The sequence below is a fragment of the Bos taurus genome, chromosome 2 (genome assembly GCF_002263795.3).
Source record: "Bos taurus isolate L1 Dominette 01449 registration number 42190680 breed Hereford chromosome 2, ARS-UCD2.0, whole genome shotgun sequence".
In the NCBI taxonomy this organism is placed as follows: Eukaryota; Metazoa; Chordata; class Mammalia; order Artiodactyla; family Bovidae; genus Bos; species Bos taurus.
Window position 1 is genome coordinate 8650687 of NC_037329.1, and position 16274 is coordinate 8666960.

Consider the following 16274-nt stretch of genomic DNA (forward strand, 5'->3'; position numbering starts at 1 on the left):
TGTTCCCTCCCTTGCTATTTCAGTTCAGTTTAGTTCAGTTGCTCAGTCGTGTCCGACTCTTTGCAACCCCATGAATCACAGCACGCCAGGCCTCCCTGTCCATCACCAATTCCCTGAGTTTACCCAAACTCATGCCCATCGAGTTGGTGATGCCATCCAGCCATCTCATCCTCTCTCGTCCCCTTCTCCTCCTGCCCCCAATCCCCATTTGCCTGGGGCCAAACTATGGTTAAGATAGTGAAAATAATGGTGACTTCCTTCAAAGGATCCCATGCATATACTGCTACACTCAGTGCCCCCAACCCTGCAGCAGGCCACCACTGACCCACGCTCCATTGGAGACTCCTGGAGACTCACAGGCAAGTCTGGGCCAGTCTCCCATGGGGTCACTGCTCCTTTCTCCTGGGTCCTTGTGCACAAGATTCTGTTTGTGCCCTCCAAGAGTCTTTTTCCCAGTCCTGTGTAAGTTCTGGCAGCTCTATGGTGGGGTTAATGGTGATCTCCTCCAAGAAGGCTTATGCCATACCCAAGTCTGCTGCATACAAAGCCCCTGTCCCTGTGGCAGTCCACTGCTGATCTGTACCTCCACAGGAGACTCTCAAACACAGTTTATCTCAGTCTCTGTGGAGTCCGTGGGTCCTGGTGTGCACAAGGTTTGTTTGAGCCCTCTTAGCATCTCTGGCGGGAATGGGGTTTGATTCTAAATGTGAATCTGCCCCTCCTCCCATCTTGCTGGGGCTTCTCCTTTGCCCTTGGACATGGGGTATCTCCTCACAGTCGCTCCAGTGCCTACCATCTTACTGGGGTTTCACTGACCTTGCACGTGGCGTATCTTCTCAGGGACACCACTCCTGACCACTCCTCTCGGCCACTCCAGCACCACACAGCCACTGCTCGCTACTATCCTTCAGTTCCTCAGTTCCTCAGGGCCTTCAGACAGTCCCCCTCCTCCAGCTCCTTGTTTGGTCAACTCCTCTCAACCCTCAAGACTTTAAAGGTCATTCCTCAGTCGCCTTCCTCAGCCTGAGACCATATTCAGTCCCCTTGCAATATGCATCATAAAAAAAGCATCCTGACTGTCATAAATTCCACCACACTTGTAATTCTTTTTTTTTTTTTTTTGGTGCTGAGTGGCATGAAGGATCTTAGATCCTCAACTGGGATTGAACCCATGTACTCTGCAGTAGAAACACAGAGTCCTAAGCACTGGACATCCAGGGAATTCCCACACTTCTAATTCTTAATCTTCCTCTCTCCCATGAACCTGTAGGTTTCATGAGGGCTGGGCTTTGTGTCTGGCTTGTTCACAGCTGGCTCCTCAAGGCCTGACACAAAGGCTGAACTGAACACAGAGATAGTAACAAGCACTGGAATTTGACCAAGGTCGTGAAAAATGTCCCACTGGGACTGAAACAGGCAAAGAAGCATGGGAAGGGTGAAAGGCACCCACTCAAAGAGGTCACCCATACAAATATTGCTACAGAAGCTTGGGAAACCTCTAATCTAAAGAAGATACTAAGGCATGGCCCCAGGATCAAAAAGCTAAATATATATATAGGATCATAATTTGCATTTTAAACAGCAAAAATAAAAAAACAAAACAACAACAACAAAAACAACAACAACAAGAAACTATTCAGTCATAAATTGCATTTTAAACAGCTAAAAATGAGAGTCATTATCTGTAGGGAATCTAAAGGCTTGGCAGCCGAAGAACAAGGTGCAACTCAAGTTTACCTCCAGACTCGTGGTTGGGACTCTTTAGCCTTTCTCAGTGTTCAGTGCAAAGAAATAGAGGAAAACAAGAGAATGGGAAAGACTAGAGATCTCTTAAAGAAATTTAAAGAAAATTAAAGATATCAAGGGGACATTTCATGCAAAGATGTGCTCAGTAAAGGACAGAAATGGTATGGACCTAACAGAAGCAGAAGATACTAAGAAGAGATGGCAAGAATATACAGAGGAACTGTACAAAAGGGATCTTCATGACCCAGAAGATCATGATGGTGTGATCACTCACCTAGAGCCAGACATCCTGGAATGTGAAGTCAAGTGGGCCTTAGGAAGCATCACTACAAACAAAGCTAGTGGAGGTGATGGAATTCCAGTTGAGCTATTCCAAATCCTAAAAGATGATGCTGTGAAAGTGCTGCACTCAATATGCCAGCAAATTTGGAAAACTCATCAGTGGCCATTGGACTGGAAAATGTCAGTTTTCATTTCAATCCCAAAGAAAGTTAGTGCCAAAGAATGTTCAAGCTACCGCACAATTGCACTCATCTCACATGCTAGTAAAGTAATGCTCAAAATTCTCCAAGCCAGGCTTCAGCAATACATGAACCATGAGTTTCCAGATGTTCATACTGGTTTTAGAAAAGGCAGAAGAACCAGAGATCAAATTGGCAACATCTGTTGGATCATCAAAAAAGCAAGAGAATTTCAAAAAAAAATCATCTATTTCTGCTTTATTGATTATGCCAAAGCCTTTGACTGTGTGGATCACAATAAACTGTGGAAAATTCTGAAAGAGATGGGAATACCAGACAACCTGACCTGCCTTTTGAGAAATCTTGAATGCAGGTCAAGAAGCAACAATTAGAACTGGATATGGAACAACAGACTGGTTAAAAATATGGAAAGGAGTACGTTAAGGCTGTATATTGTCACCATGTTTATTTAACTTATGTGCAGAGTACATCTTGAGAAACACTGGGCTAGATGAAGCACAAGCTGGAATCAAGATTGCTTCAAGAACTATCAATAACCTCAGATATGCAGATGACACCATGCTTATGGCAGAAATTGAAAAGACTTAAAGATCCTCTTGATGAAAGTGAAAGAGGAGAGTGAAAAACTTGGCTTAAAGCTCAACATTCAGAAAACAAAGATCATGGCATCCAGTTCCATCGCTTCATGGCAAATAGAGAAATAGTGGAAACAGTGGCAGACTTTATTTTGGGGGCTCTAAAATCACTGCAGATGGTGACTGCAGCCATGAAATTAAACGATGCTTACCCCTTGGGAGACAAGTTATGACCAACCTAGACAGCATATTAAAATTAGAGACGTTAATTGCCATCAAAGGTCCATCTAGTTAAGGCTATGTTTTTTCCAATAGTCATGTATGGATATGAGAGTTGGACTATAAAGAAAGCTGAGCACCAAAGAATTGATGCTTTTGAACTGTGGTGTTGGAGAAGACTCTTGTGAGTCCCTTGGACAGCAAGGAGATCCAACCAGTCCATCCTAAAGGAAATCAATCCTGAATATTCATTGGAAGGAATGATGTTGAAGCTGAAACTCCAATACTTTGGACACCTGATGTGAAGAGCTGACTCATTTGAAAAGACTGTGATGCTGGGAAAGATTGAAGGCAGGAGGAGAAAGGGACGACAGAGGATGAGATGGTTGTATGGCATCGTGGACTCAGTGAACTTGAGTTTGAGTAGACTTCTGGAGTTGGTGATGGCAGGTAGGCCTGGCATGTTGCAGGTCATGGGGTGACAAAGAGTCAGACAGGCCTAAGCTACTGAACTGAACTGATTTGCAATGAAATGAGGAGACTGGATGCCATGGTCTTAGTTGTCTGAATGTTGAGTCTTTAACCAACTTTTATTCACGCTCCTCTTTTATACTCATCAAGAGGCTCTTTAATTCTTCTTTGCTTTCTACCATTCGGATGGTATCATCTTCATATCTGAGGTTATTGATATTTCTCCTACTGATCTTGATCCAGCTTGTGCTTCATCCAGCCTGGCATTTCACATGATGTACTCTGCATCTAAGTTAAATAAGTAGGGTGACAGTATTCAGCCTTGATGTATTCCTTTACCATTTTGGAGCCAGAATGTTGTTCCATATACAGTTCTAACTATTGCTTCTTGACCTGCATACAGAGGTCACAGGAGGCAGTTCAGGTGGTCTGGTATTCCCATTTCTTTAAATCTTCTACAGTTTGTTGTGATCCATAGAGTCGAAGACTTTGGCATGGTCAATAAAGCATAAATAGATGTTTTTCTAGAACTCTCTTGCTTTTTCAATGATCCAATGGTTGTTAGTATTTTGATCTCTGGTTCCTCTGCCTTTTCTAAATCCAGCTTGAACATTTGGAAGTTTGTGGTTCACGTACTGCTGAAACCTGGCTTGGAGAATTTTGAGCATTACTTTGCTAGAGTATGAGATGAGTGCAATTGTGCGGTAGTTTGAACATTCTTTGGCATTGCCTTTCTATGGGATTGGAATGAAAGCTGATCTTTTCATGTCTTGTGGCCACTACTGAATGTTCCAAGTTTGCTGGCATGTTGAGCACTGTGCTTTCACAGCATCATCTTTTAGGATTTGAAATATCTCAGCTGGAATTCTATCACCTAGCTCTGTTTGTAGTGGTGTTTTCTAAGGCCTACTAGACTTCACGTTCCAGGATGTCTGACTCTAGGTCAGTGATCACACTATCACCATTGTCTGGGTCGTGAAGATCTTTTTTGTATAGTTCTTCTGTGTATTCTTGCCATCTCTTCTTAATATCTTCTGCTTCTGTTAGGTCCATAACATTTCTGTTCTTAATTGTGCCCGTCTTTGCATGAAATGTTCCCTTGGTATCTCTAAATTTCTTGAAGAGATCTCTATTTTGTTCCCATTCTGTTGTTTTCCTTAGTTTCTTTGCATTGAAGATGGCTTTCTTATCTCTCCTTGCTTTTCTTTGGAACTCTGCATTCAGATGGGTATATCTTTGCTTTTCTCCTTTGCCTTTAGTTTCTCTTCTTTTCTCAGCTATTTGTAAGGCCTCCTCAGACAACCATTTTGCCTTTTTGTACTTCTTTTTCTTGGGGATGCTCTTGATCATGGCCTCCTGTACAATGTCACAAACCACCATTCATAGTTCTTCAGGCACTGTGTCTATCAGATCTAATCCCTCGAATCTATTTCTCACTTCCAGTGTAAGGGATTTGATTTAGGTTTTACCTGAATGGTCTAGTGGTTTTCCCTACTTTCTTCAATTTAAGTCTGAATTTGGCAATAAGGAGTTCATGATCTGAGCCACAATTAGCTCCTCATGTTTTTGCTGACTGTATAGAGCTTCTCCATCTTTGGCTGCAAAGAATGTTATCAATCTGATTTTGGCATTGACAATCTGGTGATATCCATGTGTAGAGTCTTCTTTTGTGTTGTTGGAAGACAGTGTTTGCTATTACCAGTCTGTTCTCTTGGCAAAACTCTGTTGGCCTTTGCTCTGCTTCATTTTGTACTCCAATGTCAATTTGCCTGTTACTCCATGTATCCCTTGACTTCCTACTCTTGCATTCCAATCCCCTATAATGAAAAGGATGGCAGAGTTGAAGGACATGCACTCGTCTTCTCCTGTGAGAACTCCAAAATTACAACTCACTTCTGAACAATCATTGACAGAAGAATGTTGGATACAGCCAAAAAAAGATACCCCACATCCAAGGGCTAAGGAGAAGCCCCAGCAAGACAGTAGGAAGGGTAAAATCACATTTGGACTCAAACCTCATAACCACCAGAGACACTTGGAAGGCTCAAACAAACCTGCGCACCAGGACCCAGAGACCCCACAAAGACTGAGTTAGAATTGTGTTTAAGTGTCTCATGCAGAGATATGGGTCAGCAGTGGCCTGCTGTAGGGCAGGGGCTCTGGGTGCAGCAGATCTGGGTATAGCATAAGTCCTCTTGGATGAGGTCACCATTAACCCCACCATAGAGCTGCGAGAACTTACACAAGAATGGGGAAACCAACTCTTGGAGGGACAAACAAATGTTGTGTGCACGAGGACTCAGGAGAAAGGAGCAGTGATGTCAAAAAAGACTGACCTAGACTTGCCTGTGAGTGTCCAGGAGTCTCCAGCAAAGGCGTGGTTTGGAGTTGGTCTGCTGCCGTGTGTGGGCACTCAGTGAAGCAGTTCATGGGACGTTCTGAAGGAGGTCACCATTATCTTCATTACATCCACCATAGTTTGGAACAGGGAGGGAAAACAGCCCTGCCCATCAACCGAAAATTGGATTAAGGATGTATGGAGCATGGCCTCACCCATTAGAACAAGACCCAGTTTCCCCCTCAATCTCTCCCATCAGCTTCCATAAGCTTCTTATCCTTATCCATCAGAAGGCCAACAGAATGAAAACTACAATCACAGAAAACTAATCAAACTGATCACATGAACCTCAGCCTTGTCTAATTCAATGAAACTATGAGCCATGCCATGTAGGGAATCCCAAGACAGATGGGTCATGGTGGAGAGTTCTGACAAAATGTGGTCCACTGGAGAAGGGAATGGCAAACCACTTCAATATTCTTGTCTTGAGAACCTCATGAACAGTATGAAAAAGCAAAAAGATAGGACACTGAAAGATGAACTCCCCAGGTCCATAGATGCTCAATATGCTACTGGAGATCAGTGGAAAATAACTCCAGAAAGAATGAAGAGACAGAACCAAAGTAAAACAACACCCAGTTGTGGACGTGACTGATGATGGAAGTAAAGTCAGAGTCTGTAAAGAACATTATTGCATAACAACCTGGAATGTTAGGTCCATGAAACAAGGCAAATTTGAAGTGGTCAAACAGGAGATGGCAAGACTGAACATCGATATTTTAGGAAGAATCAGTGAACTAAAATACACTGGAATGGGCAAATTTAATTCAGATGACCATTGTATCTACTATTGTGGGCAAGAATCCCTTAGAAGAAATGGAGTAGCCCTCATAGTCAACAAAAGAGTGCAAAATGCAGTACTTGGATGCAATCTCAAAAGCAACAGAATGATCTCTGTTCTTTTCCAAAGCAAACTATTCAAAATCATAGTAATCCAAGTCTATGCCCCAAGCAATAATGCTGAAGAAGCTGAAATTGAATGGCACTATGAGGACCTCCAAGACCTTCTAGAACTAACATCAAAAAAAGATGACCTTTTCATTATAGGGGACTGGAATGTAAAAGTAGGAAGTCAAGACATGGATGCACAATTTTAAATAAATGTACTGGAGACAAGAGTAAGAACCCTTTGAATGGAAAAGATCTATTTATGCTTTATTGACTATACCAAAGCCTTTGACTGTGGAGATGACTATAAACTGTGGAAAATTCTGAAAGAGATGGAAATACCAGACCACCTGACCTGCCTCTTGAAAATTCTGTAAGCAGGAAGAAACAGTTAGAACTGGACATGGAACAACAGACTTGTTCCACATAGGAAAAGGAGTACATCAAGGTTGTATATTGCTACCCTGCTTATTTAACTTATATGCATAGTACATCTTGAGAAACGCTGGGCTGGATGAAGCACAAGCTGGAATTAAGATTGCCAGGAGAAATACCAATAACCTCAGATATGCAGATGACACCACCCTTATGGCAGAAAGTGAAGAAGAACTAAAGAGCCTCTTGATTAAAGTGAAAGAGGAGAGTGAAAAATTGGCATCGATTCATAGCAAGTAGATGGGGAAACAGTGGAAACAGTGGCTGACTTTATTTTTTGTGCTCCAAAATCATTGCAGATGTTGATTGCAGCCATGAAATTAAAAGACACCTACTCCTTGGAAGGAAAGTTATGACCAACCTAGACAGCATATTAAAAAGCAGAGACATTACTTTGCCAACAAAGGTCCTTCTAGTCAAGGCTAGGCTGTATATTGTCACCCTGTTTATTTAACTTATATGCAGAGTACATCATGAGAAACGCTGGACTGGAAGAAACACAAGCTGGAATCAAGATTGCCTGGAGAAATATCAATAACCTCAGATATGCAGATGACACCACCCTTATGGCAGAAAGTGAAGAGGAAATCAAAAGCCTCTTGATGAAAGTGAAAGTGGCGAGTGAAAAAGTTGGCTTAAGCTCAACATTCAGAAAACGAAGATCATGGCATCCGGTCCCACCACTTCAGGGGAAATAGATGGGGAAACAGTGGAAACAGTGTCAGACTTTATTTTGGGGGCTCCAAAATCACTACAGATGGTGACTGCAGCCATGAAATTAAAAGACTCTTACTCCTTGGAAGGAAAGTTATGACCAACCTAGATAGCATATTCAAAAGCAGAGACATTACTTTGCTAACAAAGCTTTGTCTAGTCAAGGCTATGGTTTTTCCTGTGGTCATGTATGGATGTGAGAGTTGGACTGTGAAGAAGGCTGAGCACTGAATAATTGATGCTTTTGAACTGTGGTGTTGGAGAAGACTCTTGAGAGTCCCTTGAACTGCAAGGAGATCCAACCAGTCCATTCTGAAGGAGATCAGCCCTGGGATTTCTTTGGAAGGAATGATGCTAAAGCTGAAACTCCAGTACTTTGGCCACCTCATGCGAAGAGTTGACTCATTGGAAAAGACTCTGATGTTGGGAGGGACTGGGGGCAGGAGGAGAAGGGGACGACAGAGGATGAGATGGCTAGATGGCATCACTGAATCGATGGACGTGAGTCTCAGTGAACGCCGGGAGTTGGTGATGGACAGGGAGGCCTGACGTGCTGCGATTCATGGGGTTGCAAAGAGTCGGACACGACTGAGCGACTGATCTGATCTGATCTGATGGTTTTTCCAGTGGTCATGTATGGATGTGAGGGTTGGACTATAAAGAAAGCTGAACACCAAGGAAGTGATGCTTTTGAACTATGGTGTTGGAGAAGACTCTTGAGAGTCCCCTGGACTGCAAGGAGACCCAACCAGTCCATCCTAAAGGAAATCAGTCCTGAATATTCATTGGAAGGACTGATGTTGAAGCTGAAACTCCAATACTTTGGCCACCTGATGTGAAGAGCTGACTCCTTTGAAAAGTCGTGATGCTGGGAAAGATTGAAGGTGGGAGGAGAAGGGGATGACACAGGATGAGATGGCTGGATGGAATCACAGACTCAGTGGACATGAGTTTTAGTAAACTATGGAAGTTGTTGATGGACAGGGAGGCCTGGCATGCTTCAGTTCATGGGGTCGTGAAGAGTCAGACAAGACTGAGCAACTCAATTGAACACTACAGAACTAGAGACCAACAACAAAAAAATAATAATACACAGAATTATAAAGCAATTATAGAAAATAATAATCCTCCCAGTAAACTTCCCAAATTCATAAAGGATAATTGCATGAAATGTTGTTTCAGTTGAAGTGAAAATATTCTCAGAAAGATCATAATTCTAATCTGCTGGATATGTTTTATTTTTCAGGATTGTGGGGAGAGGGCAAACACAGCCAGCACTTGTAAAGAACTTACTATGTGTCCGAGTCTTTAAAGGGCTTTGCATCTATACATAATATAGTCCTCATAACAACCTTGTGACTTAAGTACCATTATTCCTATTTTTCACTGATAAGGAAATAGGTACAGAGTGGTTAAAAACTTAACAGTAATCACAAAACAAATAAATGGTCAAGCTAGAATTCAAACTCGGATCTAACTTGAAAGCTTCATTACATTTTATTGCTCCTTTACTTTTTTAGTTCTATGCTTTGATATCAAATCACATGAATTGGATTCATATACCTATATTTTAGGGAATCTAGGATACTTTCTTGATGGCTGTTTCTTAATCTTTTCACAAAGAGTCAACAGAATTTTTCATGCAACCAAGTTGTGTTAGCTCTTTACCTGTTAGGAACTGTAATCTTGCAAGCCACAAATTTTGGTAATATGTGTTCTTATTTTAAAAAGGTTAAATTGTGGTGGTGGCGGGGGATGATGTACATGAGAATTCATGAAATACGTGGTAGTCCTTAAATACATTTAAATTAACTTTGTTAATTGTTACAGAACCAAATAGTTAGAATTTTCATAGAGCTAATTCCTCCTTACCTGTCTGATGTGGTGCTGTTGATGGTAGACCACACTTAAAGCAAGACTGAAATAAACCTATTCGTGGTACAAGGAAACAAGAAGCTGAAAAAAATGAATAAAGATATAAAGGTGCTTTTTGGACAGTAAATTCACTTGAACTGGAGCCCTTGACCCAAAATATCCCTCCATCCAAATAATTTGTTACTGTATCTACAAAACAAAGTACTGTACTCTTAGGGATAGACATTTAGCTTGAAAATCCTGGGTGATGTGGAATAGAGCTGAGGTTTTCTGAAGTAGTAAACAATCCCTACTATCTCAGAGGCATAAAAACACGAAGATTTGTTTATGTTGTGTCTATCACAGACCCTGCTTGTTGCAGTCACTCAGACTCAAGACAATGGAGTGGCTGTCTTTGCATGTAGTGTTGGGTTCTATTATAAAGAAGGCTGAGCGCCAAAGAATTGATGCTTTTGAACTGTGGTGTTGGAGAAGACTCTTGAGAGTCCCTTGGACAGAAAGGAGATCCAACTAGTCCATCCTAAATGAAATCAGTCCTGAATATTCATTGGAAGGACTGATGCTGAAGCTGAAACTCCAATACTTTGCCACCTGATAGGAAGAAATGACTCATTGGAAAAGACCCTGATGCTGGGAAGATTGAAGTGGGGAGGAGAAGAGAGGATGAGATGGTTGGATGGCCTCACTGACTCAATGGACATGGGTTTGAGTAAACTCTGGGAGTTGGTGATGGACAGGGAAGCCTGGAGTGCTGCAGTCGGTCGCAGAGTCAGACATGACTGAGTGACTGAACTGACTGAACTAATATCAGAGAAAATGGGAAAACTTTAAGAGTTCATGTTTTTGCAAGTAATACTAAGTTCTGGCTTCAGCAAATAAATTTTAATGACTCTTTTGGTCAAAACTGGGCACCATGCTATTTCCAAATATAAGTCAGGAGTACAATTCTACTATGGGCTTGAAAGGTGGGGAGGTGGTGGAAAATGGGCTTATTTGGCTAATAGCAATTATGACTATCATTAGGTCACCAAATTCCCTTCAGAGACGTGCTCCCATAGCTTATGTCTGAACACCATCAGTGAACCATTTAGTTGTTAACTAAAGACACTTTATAACTCATGGAAACCTACAACTGAAAAATGCTGTGAATGAACTGATTAGACATCAACACTATGTCTACTTCAAACAGATGGCAGAAATGTAAACTCTGCTGAAATGGAAGGAAGAAGCTTTAATTATTGAAAGATGTTCTGCATATTATTGACAGAGAAATTTATCCTGTTGACTAATTTTTTTCTAGACAATGATTCATTTTCTGACCAGTGCAGCTTCACTAGTTTTTCTGTAAACAAAATTCATCATCACAAATTGCCTTTTGATTAGTTTAATTAAAATTTCTGCTTCACAGTCACTAAACAAGAGAAACTTAAGGAGTAGGAAAAGGTCAGAAAGTTGCCTTATGATTTAGTTATTCAACAGAGAACAAGATAAAAATTATTTAAATATTGGAAGGTAACTAATTTTTAAAAGCATAATTCCTTTCCTGAACAACTTGTTTTTCCTATAAAATATTTAATAGGTCCTCACTTAAAATTTTGTGAGTCTCTTTATCTTTTGAAGCAATACTTTCTTATTCTTCACTCTTAACACAGCTATTGCTTTTATAATTTTATTTATGCTTATCTGTTTTTATCAAAACACTGTTTTTCCCATGTACAATGAAGAGTCAGGGTAGCAATTATCTATGTTTTTATTATCTTACTCATGTATTTACCTGAATCTATTTGGTTCTTAAAAAGAAACCAGTGTCAGTACAAAATTGAAAAGTATTCAAATTGTGCTTACAAAGAACAATTTTTAAATGCCTAATTTAAGAGGAGTTTCAAGTTCCATTTTCTAAGAATTCACATGTCTAATGTATGAAATATATATATTATATATATAAGTGATTTTAAAGGGTCATATATTTCAGTAAATTCTTTCATTGTTTTTATTAATTGCTTGCCATTATATGGTCTCAATCGTTTAAGGGAAAACTAAAAAGTAAAAATTTGAATAAGATATCATCTCATCTTAATAGTTGTAAATTTGAACAGATTACTAATGAACTTGAAATTATACAATAGAGCTAACTGATAACTTAGAGTTATATTTTCTTCATCCTGATCAAAGCCTAATGTACATTCTGACTTGATATGAAAACTGAGTTTGGTTTCATGTGTATCAGTTAATTAAATGAAAATGTAATGTAGTCCTTTTAGACATCAGTAGAAAAAAATGTATGGAGATATTTGTCCTGATTCCATATATCTTATTAGTGATAATAATTTTCACACTGCATTCAACTTCATGAAGAAATTCCTTGAGGACCATCCAGCATTCACTAAATCTCCTGGAGGCCCTTCTAGCTCCTTTGTTTTGCTAAGTCTCAAACTTGATGTCCTATGCTTCAGATTTCTGCTATGGTATTTTGGTACTTTTGGTATTAAAAAAACTGTGCTAGTTAGCTACTGCTGCACTAAAAAATGGAATGAAACTCAAAAACATCTTATTGTACCACAGTTTTAAGATTCAGAAATTCAAGTAAAGCAAACTTGGAATAGCTTATTTCTGCTCCTTAGTGATTATTAAAAATTTTAAATATGCAAAATAATTTTAAGAAAGTGAAAGGACAATTGAAAGTAAAATGTTTCCATGTCTTTGCTCCATCTGAAAAGTGATAAAAATACCAATTTGTATATTAAGTTGGAATAAATCAGGGATATGATATATAATCTCTAGTATCATCACTCAAAATTATTAAAGAAAGTTTAAAATATCAAAATAGTAGAGGAAGTAATTGAAATCTAGGGTTAATGCTAAATAGATAATGAAGGAGGTAAAATGGAATAGAAATCAAATGGATCAAAGAGCAAAAATACAGTATGATGTTAGATTTAATTTGCCTGCAAAGCAGGAGAAAGGGTTTGATCCCTGGGTTGGAAAGATCACATGAAGAAAACAATGGCAACCCATTCCAGTATTCTTGCCTGGTAAATACTATGGAGAGAGGAGTCTGGTTGGCTATAGTTTATAGGGTTACAGAAGAATAGGACACAAGTTAGTGACTAAACAACACAGCATACTAGTAACTACAATAAATGCAAGTGAACCAGGTATTTCAAATACAAGATCAAAGATTGTTAGATTTTTAAAATTCAGTCATATTTTGATTATAATAGGAGCACCTAAAATACACAGATTTGGGTCATCCCAATGCACCAGCCCCAAGCCATTCTCCCAAATCATCCCACCCTCTACGTCTCCCACAGAGTCCAAAAAACTATTCTATACATCTGGGTCTCTTTTGCTGTCTCACATACAGGGTTATCGTTACCATCTTTCTAAATTCCATATATATGCGTTAGTATACTGTATTAGTGTTTTTCTTTCTGGCTTACTTCAATCTGTATAATAAGCTCCAGTTTCATCCACTTCATTAGAACGAATTCAAATGTATTCTTTTTAATGGCTGAGTAGTACTCCATTGTGTATATGTACCACAGCTTTCTTATCCATTCATCTGCTGATGGACATCTAGGTTGCTTCCATGTCCTGGCTATTATAAACAGTGCTGCGATGAACATTGGGGTACACGTGTCTCTTTTAATTCTGGTTTCCTCAATATGTATGCCCAGCAGTGAGGGGGAGGGAGATGGGAGGAGGGTTCAGGATGGGGAACATGTGTACACCCATGGCGGATTCATGTTGATGTATGGCAAAACCAGTACAATATTGTAAAGTAATTAGCCTCCAATTAAAATAAATAAATTTAAAAAAATAAATTAAAAATAAAAAAGAAGAGATAGAAAAAGTAAATAAATAAAAATAAATACACAGATTTGACTTGCAAAAACTATATGCAGATCAAGAAGCAACAGTTAGAACTAGAACAGTTAGAGGGTTCCCTTTTCTCCACTCCCTCTCCAGCATTTATTGCTTGTAGACTTTTGGTTCACAGCCATTCTGACTGGCGTGAAATGGTATAAATAAATAAATAAAAAAGAAAAAAAAAGAACTAGAACAGTTAAAATGTGGAACAACAGACTGGTTCAAAATCAAAAAGAAATATGTCAAGGCTGTATATCATCAATCTGCTTATTTAACTTATCTGCAGAGTACATCATGAGAAATGCCGAGCTGGATGAAGCACAAGCTGGAATCAAGATTGCAGGGAGATATATCAATTACCTTATATATGCAGATGACACCACCCTTATGGCAGAAAGTGAAGAACTAAAGAGCCTCTCGATGAAGGTGAAAGAGGAGAGTAAAAAAGTTGGCTTAAAACTCAACATTCAAAAAACCAAGATCATGACATCTGGTCCCATCACTTCCCGGCAAATAAATAGGGAAACGATGGAAACAATGAGAGATTATCTTCTTGGGCTCCAAAATCACTGAAGATGGCAATTGCAGCCATGAAATTTAAAAAATGCTTGCTCCATGGAAGAAAAGCTATGACATAACTAGACAGTGTATTAAAAAGCAGACACATCACTTGGCCAACAAAGGTCCATCTAGTCAAAGCAATGGTTTTTCCAATAGTCGTGTATAGATGTGAGTAGTCAAGTCAAAGTCACTCAGTCATGTCTGACTCTTGCGACCCCATGGTCACAAGGTTCCTCTGTCCATGGGATTCTCCAGGCAAGAATACTGGAGTGGGTTGCCATTTCCTTCTCCAACAGATGTGAGAGTCAGGCCATAAAGAAGACTGAGCACTGAAGAATAGATGCTTTGGAACTGTGGTGTTGGAGAAGAACTTGGACAGCAAGGAGAGCAAACCAGTGAATCCTAAAGGAAATCAACCCTGAATATTCATTGGAAGGACTGATGCTGAAGTTGAAACTCCAATACTTTGGCCATCTGATGCGAAGAACTGAGTCATTGGAAAAGACCATGATGCTGGGAAAGATTGAAGGCAGGAAGAAAAGGGGACAGGCAACAGAGGACAAGATGGTTGGATGGCATCACCAACTCAGTGGACATGAGTTTGAGCCAGCTCCTGGAGATGGTGAAGGACAGGAAAGCCTGATGTGTTGCAGTCCATGGGGGAGCAAAGAGTCAGACAGGATTGAGCAACTGAGCAACAACAACAAATAGACAGATAAAGGAATATTGAAAGTAAAAAGCAATATCAACCAAAAAAAGAAATATAGCTACAGTAATATCATATAAAAGTATACTTTAAATGAAAAAAGTAGTAACAAAGAAGGACATGTGATAATGGCAGGAGGGTAGCAGAAGGGTCTTAAAGTTTCATGTACTTAATAATAATAGTTTTAATTTTACGATGCAGACAAAGTGACACAGTCTATAAGGAGGAGACAAACTGACAATCATATTAGAAAACTTAATACTTTTTAATTTCTGGAATTGAGGGACACAGATGAAATATTTATTTATAGGATATAATATTTGAGTCTAAATTAATCACATTGACTTAATTGGCATATATGGGACATTACACCAAGCAACTGCAGAACACATACTCTTCAAGATCACTGAAACATTTACTCAAATTGACCAAATGCTCTTGAACTCAGAAACAACATAAAACTAGGAAATACTCAAAACATTGTAAATTAAGCTATACACTTGAAATAAAAAGTCATGGATCAAGAAGGAAATCATAACAGAAAACAAAGTATTTTGAAAAGTATTATGGTTAAGATCAAACAGATTAAAACGGAAGGGTCAACACTAATGGAGGATTAAAGGGAATTGTATAACCTTTACTGAATGAGAACAAGAAGAACTGAAAACCAAATCCAATTATCTCTGTGAAAAAAATGAAACCAACACAACATTGTAAAGCAACTATAAACAATAATTTTTTAAGGCATTGTGGCAATTACTGAAAGCTGAATATGGTGAGTTTTAGATAATAGTAATGTATCAATATTAATTTCCTGCTTATGATGTTGTAATATGGTTATGTATGAGAATGTTCTTGTTTTCAGTTAAGTACACCAGGCCTTTGTGTTGTCAATTTAGTCTCAAATAAGGAATAAAGAATCCTTTGTATTGATTGCATGGATAACTTTTCTGTGGGTTTAAGATCTGGTTTTTTTAATTCTAAAATTTACAGGGAAAAATCTGCATCGGTAAGGGGATTTTACTTTTTAATCATTTAAATATTATTGACTTCAAGTTAGACTTCTTTAAAAGGAATCAGAATTTACCTGCATGATCCTTTGTATAATTATAACTGGATCAAATCAGTCAGTGCTTCAGAATCAGCTTTTTGCCAGACATAAATGAAAGAACGGTGTTTACTTTTTAACTGTACTTCCTCTCCTATTACTAAGCATGAAGTTATTTTTTTTTAATATGTTTTGTCTTTAGCCTTAAGTTCCAAAAATTCATTGCATGTATTAACTATGCTTATAAACTTGTTTTGACATAATAATGTGACTTGATATGATGCAA

The 16274-nt window shown here is 39.1% G+C and overlaps 1 long non-coding RNA gene across 1 annotated transcript in view; it reads right to left on the reverse strand.

The window, feature by feature from the left end:
• Positions 1 to 16274, reverse strand: part of LOC132342941 (uncharacterized) — a 48984-nt gene that overhangs the window by 10150 nt on the left and 22560 nt on the right. Inside the window, exon 3 of the long non-coding RNA XR_009491492.1 lies at positions 9801 to 9884. This is a non-coding gene — a long non-coding RNA (uncharacterized lncRNA). The remainder of the gene's footprint in view (positions 1 to 9800; positions 9885 to 16274) is intronic.